Consider the following 21,939-nt stretch of genomic DNA (forward strand, 5'->3'; position numbering starts at 1 on the left):
TCTGAAGGGTATATTGTCTCTTGTCTGTTGGGTTGGTGAAAATCTCCGAAGCCAACACTGAAGCGCAAAACATACAAGATCCACATCTTCCATGTCCTTTTTCATTTCCCGTTTGGGTCAAACTTAAAGAGTTATTTTGCAAAATTTCTCTAATGTTTTTCCCTCGGGTATAAGCTACTCTGAGATGATGATCTTGAAAAACTAGATGCATTTGCATTATTCTCCAATGCCGTTTAATTATTCGTATGACTTGTGTTGATCCTTGGGTGTATTTTAAAACACGTTTGTGTATCTGAATCTCCAACTGTTGTTCTTGTATTATTTAGGAGTGCATCTCAATGGTTATATTTTGCCCGTGTATATGCAGTTCTTAAGATCCTGTCAAGATAGCCTCTCTTTGTGTGTTAATATTTTAGATTGATGTTGATATCCCTGAGTGTGACTGCAAATCCTCCAGAATCTTAGGTATTGAGAAAATGGTAAACTGTGTTTCACTGCTTGTGGATGATAATATACCACTGCAATCCACAAAACAAAAAGGAGCAAGTAACCCACATGCCATCTTTTTCTTTTGATGTAGGCACAAGGAAAAAAAAATGAAGTGTTCCCAGGTTTCAACCAAATTAATGTTTTTTTTTAATTAAAAATTGTACTTTTAAATAGAAACTCTGATTGTTGTTCCTCATAACTTGATGTCTGTTTTGATGGCCCTTTACTAGGTGAAAATATAGGGTTACCATACATCCTCTTTTAAGAGGACATGTCCTCCTTTTGGACTTTTTCAGATTGTCCTCCAGAGTTTTTAAGTTTTAGGAAAATATCCTCTTTTTCTTTTATGTGCCTATCACCAACACACGTACCCAGATAATGAGAGAAACCATCTCTGGCCTATTAGTCAGTCTTCTGGATACATGGGGGTGCTAAAGAGAGAGAAAGGCATTGGTTGAATCTACTACTACTACTACTATTAAATATTTCTATAGCGCTACTAGACTTACGCAGCGCTGTACAAATTAACATGAAAAGAGAGTCCCTGCTCAACAGAGCTTACAATCTAAATTGGACAGATGAACAGACAGCTAGGGGTGGGGAAATTGCAGTGGTAGGGGTGTTGAGTAAGAGAGTCATGGTTAGGAGTCGAAAGCAGTAGCAAAGAGGTGGGCTTTAAGCCTAGACTTGAAGACAGCCAGAGACTGAGCCTGACGTACTGGCTCAGGGAGTCTATTCCAGGCATAGGGAGCAGCGAGATAGAAGGAACGGAGCCGGGAGTTTTGTTTGTGCAGCAGAACTTTAAGCATATGTCATGCAAAGGCTGAAGCAAGCAATGTTGTTGAGGGATATCTGCTTTTCTAATAAGTACACTTGGGTACAAACTCAGTCAAACTGAAATCCAGAACTTTTTGAAAAGTAGATTAATATCTACTGCTGTACTGTAAGTTAGTCACTGTTTGATGTGTGTTCATTAACTAAAAGCCATTTACACATTTGCTACAGTTAAATATTTCTCTAGCAAAGGTAGCAACCACTTTCTTGTGTCCTCTTTGTTGTCTCCACAAATGTAAAAGAAACCTATGAAACCATCTCTGCACAGGATACAAGGAGTCCCTATAACCAGGCCCTCCAAATGGGTTTACAATTTAGAAGTAATTCCTACTCTAACCGTGTCTGTGTACATCCCTATGCTGCACAAGCCGGCATTGTTTGCAAATATATAGGTGATGAGATTAAATAAAAATGCTGCCAACAATAAAGAATGACAACGTGGATAGAGAACATTGTTTTGGGTGAACGGGGATGACGGCTGCACAAACTGGCTTCGGAGTTGTGACGTCACGCCGCGCCTGTTTTTCAATCGAAGTACTTAAACTTTAGCGTTTGGCCGGGGGCCCCGGACGGTCTCTCCTGTGACGCAAGTTCCTGTTTCCGGTAAGGCCCGGGACTGTCTCTGGGAGAGAGGGAAGTTGGGATTGTTGGTGGGATGTTTGAAGGCGAGGGGGAGACCTGTCCCCCCCCCCCCAGTCCCCGGCGCGTGACTACATTCGGTCGCTCCCCAAATAGTCCGAAGTGGCGGTTTCACCGAGGCAAGTTCAGGGTGAAGGACAAAAGTTGGACCTTCCCCACGCAATGAACTTTTATATACACCAGAGACCCGCCCCCTCCCCCTCCCCCACTCTCACCCTTATATACAGCAGAAGACCCTCCCCCTCCCCCACTCTCACCCTTACATACACCGCAAGACCCTCCCCCACTCTCACCCTTATATACAGAATAAGACCCTCCCCCACTCTCACCCTTACATACACCGCAAGACCCTCCCCCACTCTCACCCTTATATACAGAATAAGACCCTCCCCCACTCTCACCCTTATATACAGCAGAAGACCCTCCCCCTCCCCCACTCTCACCCTTATATACAGCACGAGACCCCCCCCCCACATACGCTCATATACAACACAAGGCTCTCCCTTCCCCCACACACTCACTCTTACATACACCAGAGACCCTCCCCCTCAGTCTTGCTTATAGCACCAGGACCCTTCCCCTCCTCCACACACACTGATACAACATGAGGTCCTCCCCTACCCCCACCACTCCCTGTCACTCATACAGCATGAGACCCTTCCCCACACTCCTATACAACACAAGACCCTTCCCCTCCCCTCCCCCACTCACCCTTATATACAGCATAAGACCCCCCCCCCATATACGCTCATATACAACACAAGGCTCTCCCTTCCCCCACACACTCACATACACCAGAGACCCTCCCCCACGCACTCATACAGTGGTGGAAATAAGTATTTGATCCCTTGCTGATTTTGTAAGTTTGCCCACTGACAAAGACATGAGCAGCCCATAATTGAAGGGTAGGTTATTGGTAACAGTGAGAGATAGCACATCACAAATTAAATCCGGAAAATCACATTGTGGAAAGTATATGAATTTATTTGCATTCTGCAGAGGGAAATAAGTATTTAATCCCTCTGGCAAACAAGACCTAATACTTGGTGGCAAAACCCTTGTTGGCAAGCACAGCGGTCAGACGTCTTCTGTAGTTGATGATGAGGTTTGCACACATGTCAGGAGGAATTTTGGTCCACTCCTCTTTGCAGATCATCTCTAAATCATTAAGAGTTCTGGGCTGTCGCTTGGCAACTCGCAGCTTCAGCTCCCTCCATAAGTTTTCAATGGGATTAAGGTCTGGTGACTGGCTAGGCCACTCCATGACCCTAATGTGCTTCTTCCTGAGCCACTCCTTTGTTGCCTTGGCTGTATGTTTTGGGTCATTGTCGTGCTGGAAGACCCAGCCACGACCCATTTTTAAGGCCCTGGCGGAGGGAAGGAGGTTGTCACTCAGAATTGTACGGTACATGGCCCCATCCATTCTCCCATTGATGCGGTGAAGTAGTCCTGTGCCCTTAGCAGAGAAACACCCCCAAAACATAACATTTCCACCTCCATGCTTGACAGTGGGGATGGTGTTCTTTGGGTCATAGGCAGCATTTCTCTTCCTCCAAACACGGCGAGTTGAGTTCATGCCAAAGAGCTCAATTTTTGTCTCATCTGACCACAGCACCTTCTCCCAATCACTCTCGGCATCATCCAGGTGTTCACTGGCAAACTTCAGATGGGCCGTCACATGTGCCTTCCGGAGCAGGGGGACCTTGCGGGCACTGCAGGATTGCAATCCGTTATGTCGTAATGTGTTACCAATGGTTTTCGTGGTGACAGTGGTCCCAGCTGCCTTGAGATCATTGACAAGTTCCCCCCTTGTAGTTGTAGGCTGATTTCTAACCTTCCTCATGATCAAGGATACCCCACGAGGTGAGATTTTGCGTGGAGCCCCAGATCTTTGTCGATTGACAGTCATTTTGTACTTCTTCCATTTTCTTACTATGGCACCAACAGTTGTCTCCTTCTCGCCCAGCGTCTTACTGATGGTTTTGTAGCCCATTCCAGCCTTGTGCAGGTGTATGATCTTGTCCCTGACATCCTTAGACAGCTCCTTGCTCTTGGCCATTTTGAAGAGGTTAGAGTCTGACTGATTCACTGAGTCTGTGGACAGGTGTCTTTCATACAGGTGACCATTGCCGACAGCTGTCTGTCATGCAGGTAACGAGTTGATTTGGAGCATCTACCTGGTCTGTAGGGGCCAGATCTCTTACTGGTTGGTGGGGGATCAAATACTTATTTCCCTCTGCAGAATGCAAATAAATTCATATACTTTCCACAATGTGATTTTCCGGATTTAATTTGTGATGTGCTATCTCTCACTGTTACCAATAACCTACCCTTCAATTATGGGCTGCTCATGTCTTTGTCAGTGGGCAAACTTACAAAATCAGCAAGGGATCAAATACTTATTTCCACCACTGTATATAACATGAGACCCTGCTCCTCCACCAGGACCCTTCCCCTCCTCCACACACACTGATATACAACATGAGGTCCTCCCCTACCCCCACCAATCCCTGTCACACACACAGCATGAGACCCTCCGTCACACACATACTCCTATACAACACAAGGCTCTCCCCTCCCCCACACACTCTTACATACACCAGAGACTCTCCTCCACGCACTCATATATAACATAAGACCCTGCTCCTCAGTCTTGCTTATAGCACCAGGACCCTTCCCCTCCTCCACACACACTGATATACAACATCAGGTCCTCCCCTCCCCCCACCACTCCCTGTCACTCATACAGCATGAGACCCTTCCCCACACTCCTATACAACACAAGACTCTTTCCCTCTCCCCCACTCACCCTTATATACAGCACGAGACCCTCCCCATCACGCTGATATAGAATCTTCCTCTCGCCACGTAGTCTTACAACATGAGACCCCCCCCACACACTCGTATACAACACAAGGCTCTCCCCTCCCCCACACACTCACTCTTACATACACCAGAGACCCTCCCCCTCAGTCTTGCTTATAGCACCAGGACCCTTCCCCTCCTCCACACACACTCACCCTTATATACACGAGACCCTCCCCATCACGCTGATATAGAATCTTCCTCTCACCCGCCTAGTCTTACAGCATCAGACCCTCCGTCACACACATACTCCTATACAACACAAGGCTCTCCCCTCCCCCCCACACTCTTACATACACCAGAGACCCTCCCCCACGCACTCATATATAACATGAGACCCTGCTCCTCCACCAGGACCCTTCCCCTCCTCCACACACACTGATATACAACATGAGGTCCTCCCCTACCCCCACCAATCCCTGTCACACACACAGCATGAGACCCTCCGTCACACACATACTCCTATACAACACAAGGCTCTCACCTCCCCCACACACTCTTACATACACCAGAGACCCTCCCCCACGCACTCATATATAACATGAGACCCTGCTCCTCCACCAGGACCCTTCCCCTCCTCCACACACACTGATATACAACATCAGGTCCTCCCCTTCCCCCACTACTCCCTTTCACTCACACAGCATGAGACCCTTCCCCACACTCCTATACAACACAAGAGTCTTTCCCTCTCCCCCACTCTCACCCTTATATACAAGAGACCCTCACCATCACGCTGATATAGAATCTTCCTCTCACCCCCTAGTCTTACAGCATGAGACCCCCCCCCACACACACTCATATACAAGGCTGTCCCCCCCCCACACACACTCACTCTTGCATACACCAGAGACCCTCCCCCTCAGTCTTGCTTATAGCACCAGGACCCTTCCCCTCCTCCACACACACTGATATACAACATGAGGTCCTCCCCTACCCCCACCAATCCCTGTCACACACACAGCATGAGACCCTCCGTCACACTCTCACTCTTACATACACCACCAGACCTGTCCCCCCCCCCCACCAGACCTGTCCCCCCCCCCCCCCCCCCAGTCCTCGGCGCGTGACTACATTCGGTCGCTCCCCAAATAGTCCGAAGTGGCGGTTGAGGGGTTTCACCGAGGCCAGTTCAGGGTGAAGGACAAAACTTGGACCTTCCCCACGCAATGAACTTTTATATACACTGCAAGACCCTCCCCCACTCTCACCCTTATATACAGCATAAGACCCCCCCCCCCCCACAAAATACGCTCATATACAACACAAGGCTCTCCCTTCCCCCACACACTCACATACACCAGAGACCCTCCCCCACGCACTCATATATAACATGAGACCCTGCTCCTCAGTCTTGCTTATAGCACCAGGACCCTTCCCCTCCTCCACACACACTGATATACAACATCAGGTCCTCCCCTACCCCCACCAATCCCTGTCACACACACAGCATGAGACCCTCCGTCACACACGCACTCTTACATACACCACCAGATCTGCCCTTCCCCCACACACTCTCACCCTTATATACAGCACGAGACCCTCCCCATCACACTGATGTAGAATCTTCCTCTCACCGCCTAGTCTTACAGCATGAGACCCCCCCCACACACATACTCCTATACAACACAAGGCTCTCCCTTCCCCCACACACTCACATACACCAGAGACCCTCCCCCATGCACTCATATATAACATGAGACCCTGCTCCTCCACCAGGACCCTTCCCCTCCTCCACACACACTGATATACAACATGAGGTCCTCCCCTACCCCCACCAATCCCTGTCACACACACAGCATGAGACCCTCCGTCACACACTCACTCTTACATACACCAGAGACCCTCCCCACGCACTCATATATATAACATGAGACCCTGCCCCTCAGTCTTGCTTATAGCACCAGGACCCTTCCCCTCCTCCACACACACTGATATACAACATGAGGTCCTCCCCTACCCCCACCAATCCCTGTCACACACACAGCATGAGACCCTCCGTCACACACTCGCTCTTACATACACCAGAGACCCTCCCCCACGCACTCATATATATAACATGAGACCCTGCCCCTCAGTCTTGCTTATAGCACCAGGACCCTTCCCCTCCTCCACACACACTGATATACAACATGAGGTCCTCCCCTACCCCCACCAATCCCTGTCACACACACAGCATGAGACCCTCCGTCACACACGCACTCTTACATACACCACCAGATCTGCCCCTCCCCCACACACTCTCACCCTTATATACAGCACAAGACCCTCCCCATCACACTGATGTAGAATATTCCTCTCACCGCCTAGTCTTACAGCATGAGACCCCCCCCACACACATACTCCTATACAACACAAGGCTCTCCCCTCCCCCACACACTCTTACATACACCAGAGACTCTCCTCCACGCACTCATATATAACATGAGACCCTGCTCCTCAGTCTTGCTTATAGCACCAGGACCCTTCCCCTCCTCCACACACACTGATATACAACATGAGGTCCTCCCCTTCCCCCACCACTCCCTGTCACTCATACAGCATGAGACCCATCCCCACACTCCTATACAACACAAGACCCTTCCCCTCCCCTCCCCCACTCACCCTTATATACAGCACGAGACCCCCCCCCCCATGCTCATATACAACACAAGGCTCTCCCTTCCCCCACACACTCACTCTTACATACACCAGAGACCCTCCCCCTCAGTCTTGCTTATAGCACCAGGACCCTTCCCCTCCTCCACACACACTGATATACAACATCAGGTCCTCCCCTTCCCCCACCACTCCCTGTCACTCACACAGCATGAGACCCTTCCCCACACTCCTATACAACACAAGACTCTTTCCCTCTCCCCCACTCTCACCCTTATATACGAGACCCTCCCGATCACACTGATATAGAATCTTCCTCTCACCACCTAGTCTTACAGCATGAGACCCCACTCCACACGCTCATATACAACACAAGGCTCTCCCTTCCCCCACACACTCACTCTTACATACACCAGAGACCCTGCCCCTCAGTCTTGCTTATAGCACCAGGACCCTTCCCCTCCTGCACACACACTGATATACATCAGGTCCTCCCCTTCCCCCACCACTCCCTGTCACTCATACAGCATGAGACCCTTCCCCACACTCATACAACACAAGACCCTGTCCCTCTCCCACAAACTCACTCTTGTATGCACAAAAAGCACATATGAGTTTATCTTGTTGGGCAGACTGGATGGACCGGGCAGGTCTTTTTCTGCCGTCATCTACTATGTTGCTATGTAGCACAAAACCCTCTCCCTCCCAATCACACTGATATATATACAGTATAAGAATGTTCACCTTACCACACATTCACTCTGACATTTATTTATTTGTTACATTTGTATCCCACATTTTCCCACCTATTTGCAGGCTCAACGTGGCTTACATAGTACCGTGATGGCAATCGCCAATTCCGGCATGAACAAATACAAAGTGATATTGTGGCAGAATAAAGATCATGTGTGACATACAGCATCAGACCCTCCGTCACACAAACACCTCTTACATACATTCATATACTGCCCAATTCCCTTCCCCTCCCCTCACACACACACTCATATGCTGCCCAATTCCCTTCCCCTCCCCTCACACACACTCATATACTGCCCAGTTCCCCTCCCCTCACACACTGGTATACTGCCAAATTCCCTTCCCCTCACACACACACAGACTCATACCCTTCCCAATTCCATTCCCTTCACCTCACACACATACTCGTATACTGCCAAAGTCCCTTCACCTCACCTCACGCACACTGATAAACTGCTGGTACCTTTCTCTTCACACATTGATATTCTGCCTGAGACCCTTCTCTTCACCTTGCTCCCACTCATATACTGCCCGAGACCCTTCCTATCACCTAACACACACTCATATACTGCCTTAGACCCTTCCTCTCAGTTCACGCAAATTCATTTACCAGCCAGGGCTCTTCCCTCATCCCGCGCATACCCACGTAAAGGTAATTGTGTAACCTAGTTGCTCGTGTTGATGTGTAAATGCTTAAGAATAAGTGCTTTTGTGTGCAGTTCACTATGTAAATGATAGTAGGGTGCCTAAGTGCTGATCTGTAAATACAGGCTTAACTTAGTGTGTGTTTGCAAGGGGGTATATATGGGGTAGGGCATAGGTGGCACTCACATTTATGTATGTAATTTACAGAATACTGAAAATTCTCTGGCCATGTTACACTGAGGCACACACGTTTACAGCATCTCTATGGTGGCCTAAGTGCTACTGATTACACTATAACATGACTTAGTAGATGACGGCATATAAAGACCTGTATGGTCCATCCAGTCTGCCCAATAAGATCTGACATAAACTTGGAAATGGCAGATTGAAACCTAATAATAGGAGTAACATGAAACAGTATAAAAAATATACACATTTAGCAGGCACTGCAGAACAACCATATACTAGAAATATGATAAATATATCAGTACTATACAAACAATGGTGTAATGGAAGAACATTCAAATAACAGCAATAAAATATGATGTCAGCATAATACTAATAAAACACCTAATAAGCACACAGAACGTTCAAATAACATGGATATGACGCTAATGCTTTTTCTACAATACAGTTTGCCATGTAGCCAAGGGGCCAAGTGCAGATATATATATGAGGACAAGATGGGCATATAGAGTTGACTGGTAGCTAAACTCAAGGCAAGTTCTTTGTATAGTAAAGCAAGATATAAGGAACTGATCTAAGTTACAGTGTGTATAGCAGGCTAGTCCAGGTGCAGAATGAGTGTCTAGTCAGTCACCCTATGTATTAAAGGCTTGGGAGAAGAGCCAGGCTTTCACCTGCTTTCTGAAGTAGAGGTAGTCTCGAGTTATATGTAGCTCCTCTGGGAGTAAATGCCAGAGTGTGGGGGCTACTCCTGAGAAGGCTCACTGGCAGGTATCCCATTGTACAATTTCTTTGATGAGGGGACAGATAGTGATGCTCCTTGAGAGGATCTTGGAGATCTCGGAGGTGTGTAGAGGACTAACTTATTCTTTAAGTATGCTGCCCATTTTGTCTGAGGGCCTTGAAAATGAAACATAGAGTTTAAAATTTAGCCCTGGAAGGTAAATGGCGCCCGGACAGGGACTTCAGTGGCAAGCAGAGAAGTGAAAACCACACAATCAGATTTAAGAGAAGTTATTTTTTTCCTATTTGGATTACAAATACTAGAGTGGAGCGGAGCTAAAATACCATGTTGCATGGACTGTGTTTCTCTGGCGGAGAGCAGGTGGCGAGCCTAATAAAGTGAAGCCAGCAGTAGGAGCACAGTGCTGCACTGTAAAGCTGTGTTTCTGGGTGCTGAAGACTTTGACATTTTCAAACTGGGATCCGTTTCCTGTGGGCGGAATTTTGTCGCCGTACTCACATGGGGACGCGCCCAAATTGCGGAGTGGATTGTGCCATTTAGGTGTGCTAGAAAAGAGGAGTTGCTTTGCACAATTGAACTTTCTAAGAGAAGAGATATAAATATCCCCCCTCAAGAAACCTTTATTTTTGCGAGTGAGATGCCACGACACAACTGCTGAGGAGATCATGAGTGTTTGGAGGAGCTTTGTTGTGTGCCAGAACTTTGTGAAAGGAGACTTTGTTCCAGCAAGGAACTCTTCTTGACCAGAGTGTTTTCAGATGGCTACACTGGGGATGGAGGACATTGGAGCTCAGTGCCTTAAGCACAAGGTGGTGTTCTCCCTGAAAACTGGAAAGCTTGATGGGTCACGGTCGATGCCCCAAATGCTACCACTGCCATGAGCCAGTCCCCATTTTCCTTGAATAGCAGCAGTATGCAGAAACATTGTGTGACTTGGATACATCGCTCGTCTCTGGTGGCCCAGAAAGGTCACCGGGGATTTTGCCTTTGCAGCTAGTACCGAAGCAAGAGAGTGAGAGCGGAGAAGACCTAAAGAGTTCCAGAACCAAGGCGCCGTCACTGCCAGAAAGCTTGGCCAGTTTGTCACTGGAATGTGTTTGCCCAAACACACCAGTGCCTGAAGTCCAGCATGCGGTGAACCAGATATGTCTAAAGGCCAAGGGTGTGGAGCACGCCGGCTACATGATGACAGTTTGGAATCAGGAATAAAGTCTTGAGAGACGATGTAGTAAAAGGTTTTAGTTTATTGTGTAGCTTAGTAGACACGATGGGTCCAAATCAATAATGTAACTCGAAAAGACTCGACGCGGCCATGTTTCGGCCAACCGGCCAGCCTCAGGAGTCTTTATCTACTATAATAAAACTCACCCTCAACGTTCTGAAGACAACATTCTGAAGTCACTCAGTCAGTCACTGAAGCGTTCATGGATTCGTGGTGGTGAAGCCTCAACACTGACCATGTCTCACTGCCCCGCCCTCACATGACGGACCAATCAGAAGAAATACCCTCAACATTCTGAAACACAAAGGACCATCACAACACCGTTCCCAGGCAACACTAGGCAACGTAAGACGGACCAATCAGAGGAAACTACGTGACAATAAGGGAGGAGCATTCCCCAGCAGAATGGCTCATTATCTGTGCAGCACGGAGAGCACAGAACCACCGCTGGAACGAGAGAAGAATATTCCTGCTGTGGGTATGTGCAAAAATTTACATTTACATTTCACCAACAGAAAGACCCCCCTCCACAAACCTTGACAGACAAAACCACACACACACAATACAACAGAAACACACCCTCAAAGCCACACACCAATCCAACCCACTTTGCCAGCACAGCACAGCATATCCCCCAACCCCCAAGCAAAAAACAAAACAAAAAAAGAAACACATCAACAACCTGCACACACACCGCACCCTCATACACTCACACACACACACACACACACACACACACAAAATAACTCTGTGACACATACACACACACACACAAAAAAAACACATGCTAGCGCCCGTTTCATTGGTTTTGGAAACGGGCCTTTTTACTAGTGTCTAAATAAAAGAGCATATTTATGCAAATACAAGCAAATCAAACCAATTGTACGACACAACCAAATAGATGTACAAACATTAAAAAGGGTCATAAAATTTTCTGATATGTAAATAAAGTAAACAGCATATTGTAAGATCTAAAAATATACAGAATGCAAAATGTAATGAATAAATAGAGAAGTCATTAAGATGTAAATAATAATAATAATGCCCAGAAATGAAAAATGACTAATATATAATGTTCAAAAACCAAATGTCACATATAAATAGTTAAAAATTCTATAATATTTCATTAGCATAAGTAGGAATACAGATGTGAAAAAAACATATATAAGGAGCATGATGATTAGGACAAAAAGAGTATATAGACACCATCTTCAATGAAGGACCAGTCATAATATATCTAACAGTTTGATGTTATGAATTTATATTACGATAACTAAGATATCTACTTTTAAGTTAATATTCATACAAAGTGCTTTATAATATAAAGAAACTAACTTCAGAGTGGTTTACAAGGAATATAATGCTCATAGTATGTTGAGAGACTGAACTGCATTACAACATAACATGTATCAATAAAGATTTCAGTCTCTGGGTCTGAATGTTTGTGTACCTTTAAGATTATCCTTGGAAGAAATCTGTGTCTGTTGATCTGCTACCAGTAAAAGCGTTGTACATAGAGCTCTGTTAGAATAAAAAAGGACAAAATATACTTATGTACTATTTTATTAGGGAAATGATGGACTTCCTAACATCCTAATTAATATGCACAAAAAATGTGTCGAGACTTGATTAAATGATTGGGGCTGCCACTAAAATTGTATAAAAATGAGTGAAATTTTTTTTTTAAAGCCAGTATTAAAAGGAAAAAGTAACAATCTCGAGTGTACGGCATGGGGAAACCTATGTTGATTCTTTTTAAATGGCAGGACATTTAAACAATCTAAACTGACGTAATAGACAATGGAGCGCTGGGCAGACTTATACGGTCTGTGCCAGAGCCGGTGGTGGGAGGCGGGGCTGGTGGTTGGGAGGCGGGGATAGTGCTGGGCAGACTTATAGGGTCTGTGCCAGAGCTGGTGGTGGGAGGCGGGACTGGTAGTTGGGAGGCGAGGATAGTGCTGGGCAGACTTATACGGTCTGTGCCACAGCTGGTGGTTGGGAGGCGGGGCTGGTGGTTGAGAGCCGGGGATAGTGCTGGGCAGACTTACACGGTCTGTGCCAGAGCCGGTGGTGGGAGGCGGGGCTGGTGGTTGGGAGGCGGGGATAGTGCTGGGCAGACTTACACGGTCTGTGCCAGAGCCGGTGGTGGGAGGCAGGGATAGTGCTGGGCAGACTTATACGGTCTGTGCCACAGCCGGTGGTTGGGAGGCGGGGCTGGTGGTTGGGAGGCGGGGATAGTGCTGGGCAGACTTGTATGGTCTGTGCCAGAGCCGGTGGTTGGGAGGCGGGGCTGGTGGTTGGGAGGCGGGGATAGTGCTGGGCAGACTTATACGGTCTGTGCCCTGAAGAGGACAGGTACAAATCAGTAGGGTATATACAAAAAGTAGCACATATGAGTTTGTCTTGTTGGGCAGACTGGGTGGACCATGCAGGTGTTTTTCTGCCGTCATTTACTATGTTACTATGTTAAGTGACAAAGAGAACACCAACCATAGCAATTGTATTTCGCAATGTTCCAGATTGCAGCTATACAAAAAATATTTTAAACATGAGTAATGTGATACATTAATGCTGTGTGTAAAGATGAAAACTATAATTGGATCCAAACCATCTATTAAAAAATGTCGCTATCAGGGGGTCCGATTACCTTTTATTTCTTATTACGAAAATGAACTTTTTTTATTTGACTACCTAATTCCACTCTGTCACCTCCATATTTTAACTATGTATTTCTGTTTTCCGGAATTGGTGATCACCATTACGAAACAATTGTAAGCCACATTGAGCCTGCAAATAGGTGGGAAAATGTGGGATACAAATGCTACAAATAAATAAATAAAGATGTAATATAAGGTGGCAGCAGAAAGCCAGCCACACCCCTAGTGGTGTGGTTATCAGCACAGGGTAAAAGAAAAAATTATTGCTATAAAATGTAGCTGAAAATCACAGACATGGACCAGCATATGGCTGAGCATAGTGGATTTCCAAAATAGTTTGGAGCTGCACCTGTCTCCCCGGGTGTAGCACACCTCTTCCACCCAATAGCACCAAACATTCCCCTATGCCAGGATAGAATGTCACTTCAGAAAATCCAGCAATTTACAACATCTTCAACATTAACCTTTTTGAAAACGCATAAGAATATTCTTTAATACCTCTTCAATGCTGCGTTCGGCACCTAACCCTTACCGTTCAGTGAATCCAGACTGCCCCAATTTGACTGCCCCTATCGGACCGACCGTTCACTTGTCTATTAGATTGTAAGCTCTTTGAGCAGGGACTGTCTCTCTTTGTTAAATTGTACAGCGCTGCGTAACCCTAGTAGCGCTCTAGAAATGTTAAGTAGTAGTAGTAGTATTACATATAGCAGTGATTTAACCAGAGCTGAGATTGTGATGTCATAATGCCTCATTCCACCAATGCCTAAGCCAACCTCATCAGTGATGTCACAATGGCTTGATTGTCCTATATTTGTCTCACTCTTATCTATTAGATTGTAAGCTCTTTGAGCAGGGACTGTCTCTCTTTGTTAAATTGTACAGCGCTGCGTAACCCTAGTAGCGCCCTAGAAATGTTAAGTAGTAGTAGTAGTATTACATATAGCAGTGATTTAACCAGAGCTGAGATTGTGATGTCATAATGCCTCATTCCACCAATGCCTAAGAGCCAACCTCATCAGTGATGTCACAATGGCTTGACTGTCCTATACTTGGCCCACTTCCCCCCTTAGTGTGAAGAGTTTCAGTCTCTGGTATCCAGAGCTGAGATTGTGATGTCATAATGCCTCATTCCACCAATGCCTAAGAGCCAACCTCATCAGTGATGTCACAATGGCTTGATTGTCCTATATTTGTCTCACTCTTATCTATTAGATTGTAAGCTCTTTGAGCAGGGACCGTCCTTCTTTGTTTATTTTGTACAGCGCTGCGTAACCCTAGTAGCGCTCTAGAAATGTTAAGTAGTAGTAGTAGTAATACAAATAACCTCCCTTCACCTTTAACTTGATCCCTGATTTACAGATCCTCTCAATTACTTACAGAAGTTAAACATTTCATTTTTCTTAAACAACACTAATATACAGAAGAGTCCTTTGTGGAGGCACTATGTTAAACCTTTCACAGTAAGCTGGTCTCTTATTTAGAGATTACCTCTTTCTCTCTATAAGCCTTTTATTTCTTAAATGTCTTTTATACATCGTGCTCTAGCAATGGATTACTTCTAGGAAAAAAACAAAACCTATAACACAGAAAAATGCAATTCAGTACTAAAACGGTTTCATGAAACACTAGCATATCCCAACACTAAATTCTGGGGGCAAATGATTGCACTATACCTGCAAAGAAACAGCAATTATACACACAGAAAACTTTACATTTTAGCAGTTTAACGAACAGCATATTTTATTACTCGGCTGAATACGAATAATGTGCATTGACATAAATAAAAGAAGCAATGTGAAATCAGAAATTGCGTTTATTTCAGTAGGATTTAGCACAGTAGAGCCCTGGATTATTCGTCTTCAAATTTAAATCACTATTTGGCCAAACTGAACACGAATATTCAGTACAGCCCTAGTTTGAACATATAGTTCCTTTAGAATGGGTCAGGTTTATGTACAGATTCTCCTCTTATTATATTTTAGGGATTCTGGTCACACCTTTTCAGTAGTAGCTCAAGGCGAGTTACATTCAGGTACACCGGGTATGTCTCTGGCCTTGGAGGGCTCACAATCTAATTTTGTACCTGAGGCAATGGAGGGTTAAGTGACTTGCCAAAGATCACAAGGAGCAACAGTGAGAACTTCTTTACTCTTCCCAATGAATCCACACGTTGAACTGAGTGCAGCAAAACAGAACAGCCCTTCTGGCAGTCAGTAAATTTATTTATTTATTTTATTGCTTTTGTATCCCACATTTTCCCACCTATTTGCGGGCTCAGTGTGGCTTACAATACATTGTAACGATGGAAGTGCAATAAATTATTATATGACTAGTAAAAAAGGCCCCTTTCTGACACAAATGAAACGGGCGCTAGCAAGGTTTTCCTCGGAGTGTGTATGTTTGGGAGAGTGTATGTGAGAGTGACTGTGTGAGAGACAGAGTGAAAGTGTGAGTGTGTGTGTGTGAGAGAGAGAGTGAGTCTGGGTGTGAGTGTGTTTGTGAGAGAGTGTGTGTGTGTGTGAGAATGAGAGTGTGTGCAAGTGTGTATGTGAGACACAGTGTGAGAGAGAGTGTGTGTGTGTGTGTGCGAGAGAGAGAGAGAGTGTGTGTGAGACACAGATTCTCTGTGAGAGTGAGTGTATGAGACCAAGCGAGTGTGTGAGTGACTGTGTGGCACATAGAGAGTGAATGTGATACAGTGTGAGACAGAGTGTGTGAGAGTGAGAGTCAGAAAGACATTGTATATGAGAGAGAGAGTGTGAGCCCTGCCCTCCCAATCCATGCCCATCTGTCCCCTGCCCCCTCCATTCATCCTTTTCCAGCAATTCCCCTCTCTCCCTGAGCCCTGCCCTCCCAATCCATGGCCAGCCATGCTCCTCTGTCACCTGCCCCCTCCATTCATCCCTATCCAGCAATTCCCCTCTCTCCCTGAGCCCTGCCCTGCAATCCATATTCATCCATGCCCATCTGTCCCCTCCATTCATCCCTATCCAGCAATTCCCCTCTCTCCCTGAGCCCTGCCCTCCCAATCCATGCCCATCCATGCTCCTCTGTCACCTGCCCCCTCCATTCATCCCTATCCAGCAATTCCCCTCTCTCCCTGAGCCCTGCCCTGCAATCCATATCCATCCATGCCCATCTGTCCCCTCCATTCATCTCTATCCAGCAATTCCCCTCTCTCCCTGAGCCCTGCCCTCCCAATCCATGCCCATCCATGCTCTCTCTCATGTCCCAGCCTGGCCCGCCCTCTTTTCCTCCCCCCCCCCTTCGCATCCATGCTGTCGTTTCTCCCCTGCCCTCCCGCTCCCATTTTTCTACTTTACTGCCCACCCTCTTCTCTCCCCCCAACATCCCTTTTCTTTTTTTGTTTCTTTTTAAATTTACCTCCGTGGCGGTTCCGGCAGCGCAGCGTCAGGGAAGGAGGCGGCGCTCCCGACGTCTAGCCTTCCCTTCGCTGTGTTCCGCCTTCTTCTGACGTCATCCTTGACGTCAGAAGAAGGCGGAACACAGCGAAGGGAAGGCTAGAGACGGGAGCGCCGCCTCCTTCCCTGACGCTGCGCTGCCGGAACCGCCACCACGTAGGTAAATCCGTTTGTTTGTTTTTGTTTCCGCCCTCGACGTCATGACGGGGAAGAGACGGCTGGCTGGCTTCACACCATGAATCCACGAACCCTTCAGCCTTCAGGGAGTGTTTGAGTGACTTCAGAACGTTGTCTTCATCAGAACGTTCACGGTGCGTTTTATTATATTAGATTATGGTTACATTATGAGGGTTAGAGTTAAAACAATGTCCAGGTATCGATAAGGGGGAAAGAACAATAGTGAGGAGAAAAAGAGAGAGAAAAAAAAAAAAGGCTGGGTGTGTTAGAATTATGGGGATAGGTGTACTAGGAGAATGTATTGATGCGTTGCCAACAGTGCGTGTGGACTTCATGTGCTTTGCTCCTTTTGATAGATTTTTTCAAAGATGAGTCTTTAGTAGTTTGCAGAAGTTGGTTAATTCATAGGTCATTCTTAAGTTTCGCGGTAGTTTGTTCCAGAATTGCGTGCTCATATAGGAAAAGGTTGATGTGTGCATCACTTTGTATTTTATGCCTTTGCAGTTTGGGAAGTGGAGGTTAAGGAAAGTCCATAGTTTTTATCACGTCAGGACTGCCATGAGTATACTCAAAACAGTCACGAATGTGCTTCTGTCGACCGAACGCTAAAGCGCTGCGGTCTGCCCCTGACAACGCAGAGGCTACTACCAATGAAATTCAGAAAACGAGAAGTCCAGAACTAAAGATCTATCAGCCATAGCAACCCTGAGGCACAAAACCAGTCTGCAGACCACACTAGACTAAAACATACTGGGTGGGTTCTTGACTGGTCTGGAGGGTCCAAAGGAAAGAAAAATAGCAGGTAAAGCCTAATTTCACCTTCCTCAGCGACCCTCCAGACCGGTCAAGACGCTTGGGAAGTACCAAAGCAGTAAATAGTCTAAGGGTGGGAACCCCGAAAACCAGAAGTCAGAACTGCTTCACTAAAACTCGCATCCTCTCTAGCCTGCACATCAATCCTATAATGCTTCAGAAAAGAATGCAGAGAGGACCAGACAGCCGCTCTGCAAATATCTTGAGGAGGAATTAAACTACTTTCAGCCCAGGAGGGCTTCTATATATATCAAAGTATATATATAAGTTGGTGTTTGATATGACTTTTCATTATTCCTGTGCATCATAAATTGACACAGTAAAGTTCCATTTTTAAGTTAACTCATGGTGTGGTCTAGATTCTTGTGTGGATGGACAGTCTTATGCCTCACTTGCCCGCCCTCCAGCCTTAAGGTTGGCCTCAGCCCTGTTCCCACCAAATAAATTATGTGCCCCTTCTCCCAGTTTCCTGGCTATCTCTAGGCTTTTAAGGGGACTTACAATTTCTTTTGATGAGGGTACAGATAGTGTTGCTCCTTTGAAGAGGACCTTAGAGGTTTTAAAGTTGTGTAAAGGGCTAACTTATTTTTTAAGTACTTGGGCCCATTTTGTTTGAGGACCTTGAAAATCAAACATAGTTTTAAATTTAGCCCTGTAAGATACTGGTAGCCAGTGTAGTTTTCGCAGGAAGAGTGTAATGTGGTCATGCCACTTGCAGCCTTCTATCAGTCGGGCTGCAGCATTCTGAATTAGTTGGAGCTGATGCAAACTATTTTTGCTTTGACCAGTGTATAGGGCATTACAATAGTCTAGTCGTGATACTATCACTGTGATCAGACTCATCTTAGTATATGGAGAGAGAGATTTTGTAGCTACTGCAGGTGACACAATTTTTAAAAGGTTGTTTGAATTTGTGGGATCAGAATGAATGATGAGTCTAGCAGTATCCCAAGATTCCTGACCTGTGATTTTAGGGGGAGTTCATACTTCTCAAAAGGTATTTTGAAGTCAGATATTTGTCCACTTGTGTTAGGTACCCAAAGAATTTCTGTTTTGCTTGGGTTCAGGTAGAGATTGATGTTTGCCCATTCCTGAGTTGCGGTTAGACAGGCAGTCAATTTACTCAGAGATGTGGGTAACAGCATCTTCATTGGATGTAAAGCCCAAATCCTGAAAAAACTCCAAACCGCTCAAAACACAGCAGCCAGACTCATTTTTGGTAAATCACGATTTGAAAGGGCAACACCACTCCGAAAAACTCCACTGGCTCCCTGTCAAAGAACGAATAAACTTCAAAGTCCACACACTGATCCACAAGATCATCCACAGAGAATCTCCAAGCTACATGACTAATCTGATCGACCTTCCAGCCAGGAACGTGTCCAAATCTTCTCCAACATATCTCAACCTTCACCTTCCCACTTGCAAAGGTCTCAAATACAAAACCTACTACGCATCCAACTTCTCCGTTATGGGCACCAACTCTGGAATGCCATACCAAGATCCATCCGAACAACCAACGAACATTTACACTTCCGAAAGCTGCTGAAAACTTACCTCTTCAAACAAGCCTATCCAAACGACCCAACTTAATTTACGAACCTAATCCACACCACTAATATTACCTATACCTCAATCCCCCCTCCACATCTCTTCCTCTTAGCCTACTCTATACAATCACACCATAACTCTACTTTTCTGTGATACTTTGTAACCCATACTTTGGTAAGCCGCACTGAACCTGTCATTGAGCGGGAAAGAGCGGGGTATAAATGCAACAAATAAATCTGGGTCGTTGGTTATGAGTAGCTGGACACAAAATTCTATATCTATGCTGATGATGTGTATCAACTGAAGCAGCTCAGCCAAAGGCTTGAGGTAGATATTAAATAAAATGGGAGACAGTATGGATCCCTGTGGCATCCCACAGTCCAGTGACCAAGGTAATGATGTGCTGCTGCTGAACAGAACTGATTGTTGTCTGACAAATAGGATTTGAACCATGTAAATACTGTGCTACTGATACCTGTTTCTCTACTAGCCTTGTAAGCGTGATGATATCCTCTGTGTCAAAGGCTGCTGAGAAGTCCAGCAGCGCTAGTATCGAGGCAGATCCCCTGTCATGGTTTCTGTGGAGATCATCAAGAAGAGACACAAGAAGTGTCTCCTGTACCTGGATCTGAAGCCAGATTGAGATGGGTCTAGCCAGTTTTTCATTTAGCCACTTTTCCTTACCTCACATGCATTGATATATCAGTTGGGGTCCATCCTCTCACTTCATACAAACTCATATAGCACTTTGGGCCCCCCTTTCATCTTATATACTGCTCAGGACCCTTCCTTTGGCATTATATATGCTCATGTACCACTTGGACCCTTCCCCTGACCTTGCATTCATTCATTCACTGCTGAGGCCGTTCGTTAGTCTCTCCCTCGTCACACACCATTGAGAGCATTTTTTTCCCAGTCATTGCTCCCATCTCGCATATATTCCACTCCAAACTCTTTCTCCGACCTCACATGCTCACATTTATACCATCTGGGGTCCATCAGGCCTTCTCTCGCTCTGTCTGTCCCGCCCTTGCAGAAATAGGAAGTTGCGTCAGCGGAGGGCGGGACAGATAGAGCGAGGGAAGACCCGACGGTCCGCATTTCTTTTACGTAAAGGGCAGGCGCGAGGCGCAGTGCCTTGCCTCCCGATATTCTTTTTAAAGGTAGGGTGCGGGAGCTGGTCGGGGGGGTGTCGATTCGCCGAGGGGGGGGGGAGCTGGCAGGGAGCACCCCCCCCCCTGAGCTGACACCCGGGGTGGACCGCCCCCCCCCCCCTTGCTACGCCACTGCAAGTACCTGGTAGAAACGTTCTATTCTACCAATCCCAGGGCAAACAGTGGCTTCCCCATGTCTATCTCAATAGCAGACTACTTTTCCTCTAGTAACTTGTCTAGTAACTTTTTTTAAACCCAGATACATAACCTCTGTTACCACATCCTCTGGCAATGAGTTCCAGAGCTTAACTATTTGTTGAGTGAAAAAATATTTCACAGTCCTCATGTGTTTTAACAACTTTGAATAGTTTTGTGTCATCTGCAGATTTAATTACTTCACTTGTTTTGATTTCCAGATCATTTATAAATATGTTAAATAGCACTTGTCCCAGTACAGATCCCTGTTGCACTCCACTGTTCACTCTCTCCTCCATTGAGTCCTACCAGGTAGACCAGTCCAGAGTCCCTCCCTATTTCTGTAGTTGACTTTGGTTTAGTTTTGTGTTCAGTGGTTCTCTTGAGGGTGTTGAAAGTATTTTTATTAATGTCCATGGGACCCTCCCCTATACTGTCTAATGAAATTGGAGGAGGTCTATATTTCTTTTGTTACAGAATAGAGTGGAGGTGTGGCCTAGTGGTTAGGGTGGTGGACTCTGGTCCTGGGGAACTGAGGAACCGAGTTCGATTCCCACTTCAGGCACAGGCAGCTCCTTGTGACTCTGGGCAAGTCACTTAACCCTCCATTGCCCCATGAAAGCCGCATTGAGCCTGCCATGAGTGGGAAAGCGCGGGGTACAAATGTAACAAAAATAAAATAGACACTATTGGAGATTCTACATGGAATGTTGCTACTATTGGACATTCTACATGGAATGTTGCTATTCCACTAGCAACATTCCATGTAGAAGGCTGCGCAGGCTTCTGTTTCTGTGAGAACGTGCAGGACGTCAGACTCACAGAAGCAGAAGCCTGCGCGGCCACATTGGTGATCTGCAAGGGCCGACTTCTACATGGAATGTTGCTAGTGGAATAGCAACATTAGAATCTCAAATAGTAGCAACAGTGGAGGAGTGGCCTAGTGGTTAGGGTGGTGGACTTTGGTCCTGGGGAACTTCAGGCACAG

General features: G+C 46.1%; 1 protein-coding gene across 3 annotated transcripts in view; it reads left to right on the plus strand.

Annotated features, from left to right (window-relative positions):
• Window positions 1-1,897: 1,897 nt before the first annotated feature.
• Window positions 1,898-21,939, plus strand: part of ACSF3 (acyl-CoA synthetase family member 3) — a 230,883-nt gene continuing 210,841 nt past the window's right edge. The window contains exon 1 of one of the 3 annotated variants that reach the window (XM_030204602.1): window positions 1,898-1,926. The gene's annotated coding sequence lies outside the window, so the exon portion shown is untranslated. Of the gene's footprint in view, window positions 1,927-17,342; window positions 17,373-21,939 lie in introns of those variants that run through there. The other 2 variants (XM_030204600.1, XM_030204601.1) reach the window with 2 other exon arrangements.

Source organism: Microcaecilia unicolor, chromosome 5, assembly GCF_901765095.1.
Source record: "Microcaecilia unicolor chromosome 5, aMicUni1.1, whole genome shotgun sequence".
In the NCBI taxonomy this organism is placed as follows: Eukaryota; Metazoa; Chordata; class Amphibia; order Gymnophiona; family Siphonopidae; genus Microcaecilia; species Microcaecilia unicolor.